This window comes from Aegilops tauschii, chromosome 2 (genome assembly GCF_002575655.3).
Source record: "Aegilops tauschii subsp. strangulata cultivar AL8/78 chromosome 2, Aet v6.0, whole genome shotgun sequence".
In the NCBI taxonomy this organism is placed as follows: domain Eukaryota; kingdom Viridiplantae; phylum Streptophyta; class Magnoliopsida; order Poales; family Poaceae; genus Aegilops; species Aegilops tauschii.
Window position 1 is genome coordinate 586,605,798 of NC_053036.3, and position 1,743 is coordinate 586,607,540.

Sequence of the window (1,743 nt, forward strand, 5' to 3'; positions counted from 1 at the left end):
ATATATTTCTGTTCATTTTGGCACATCTTCACTATAGAATGTGACCGCGATGGAAGAGGCGCTCCTGCAAACTTTGCTTCATGTACCTGTTAATTTAGATTTGTTATGTTGCTTGTAAGACAACTGCCCAGCCAGCATTTATGGTTTCTTGTGAACTTACACGGCGTGCTTTGTATACTCCAAAATAAGGTTTCTATGCATTGCTAACCAGAGTGTGCTATCTTTATATCTTCGTTGTTTCTTAGCAGATGCCGTTTACATGTGTCATCAACACATTATTTGTTTTTTCTTAATTTGTAACACTTGTACTGCTCGAGTTGGTTTATTTTAAGTTGTTACATTTGGAACTCCTTTAAGTTGTTTTCCTGTGTCTACCCTTGTATTTATTCAGCGCATTGTTCTTTTCGCATTTTGGCATGAAAGCTTGTTGGCTTGGAGGAGGATGAACACAGATGAAAGAGGGGAAACTTTGTAGAATTGTGTATGTTGCTTGCCAAGTTTAGCTTTGGATTTTTAGTGCTTTGACACTTCGTGCAGAATGAACTAAACATTTACATGTCAAGAGCATCTTGATGCATATAAAAAGTAAACGGAGGCATGAAATTGCGAGTTGTATGGGTTGATTTATATTCTTCAGTTTTATGTATGTTTGTGACTTTGTGTGTACCAGACATGAACATTCATCGTTTCATGCGTTGTCAATTTTTTCTATACGCCACGAGACGCAAAGCAACCTTTTATCCACCACATGTTGGCATCTACTTGAAATGCAATCAATAATTATACGTGCGTTGCACGTGCACACTTACTAGTAAATATAATGCAGGGAAAGAGGTGTTTTAGTACCACCTCGGCTGCTTACAAGCAGCAGAACCGGCTTAAAATGAAACTTCCACTGCCCTGATCCACGACCTTACTTGAACAGGATCTGTTCTATAGGATCGTACAGTTGCATCCTTGACTAATAAGGAGGCAAGCATTTAAGCTTGGTTGATGATATCTGACCTGTGTGCCAGAGCGTGATTAACGGCTTGGATCACATGCTGATCTATGGCTGTAGATGATCGTTCCTGTTCAGCCTGCCTGACAACAGGGGTGGCTCACAGGTTGTCTGACAAGTCTCGCCCCTCACCTTTTTTGTGTTGTTCTCTTCCCCATTTTTGCAATAATCTGCACACTGACAGTAGCAATGCGTACGTGCAGCGCCATCGGCTGCACGATCGTTGAGCTCTTCACATGGTACGGTGGTGCTGAGCATCCAATTTGCTAACCTTTCTTTCCGATGGAATCCAAGTTGCTGCTATCAAGATCAACCTGGGGGCTTCATCCAACACACGACCAGAGATCACTAGCTCATGTTGTCACATGGCCCGGCCAAAGAACCCCTTTTTGCGGCGAGACACGGCCGGTGCCCCTCGCCGAGGCGGGGCCAGAAGCTCACGGGGTTGGAGCTGATTGAGCCATATGTCTCGCTGCAAAGCTTCTCATGCATCGATCGGCTCTGGCCCAGGCGCACATCTTTCCCAGATCGAATGAATCCTCTCCGATCACCTACCAGGCTACCACTAAATTTCCTGCCGAAAAGCTTCCGTGCACATGCCACAGTACGGCCTGCCGGACCAACTCGCCGTGTCACTCCGTCGATCCAAAATGATTCCTCACTGGCACCGGCCTTTAGATTCCTAACGGCAACAGTTATACTACTTCTGAAACAAGACTTTTCATGCGTGTGTGACCTCTGGG

The 1,743-nt window shown here is 44.8% G+C and overlaps 1 non-coding gene across 1 annotated transcript; it reads left to right on the forward strand.

The window, feature by feature from the left end:
- The first annotated feature begins 907 nt into the window (after positions 1 to 907).
- LOC120975181 (small nucleolar RNA U3) lies at positions 908 to 1,121 on the forward strand. The gene has a single exon (XR_005771009.1). It is a non-coding gene; the product is annotated as a small nucleolar RNA U3 (small nucleolar RNA).
- Positions 1,122 to 1,743: the final 622 nt, after the last annotated feature.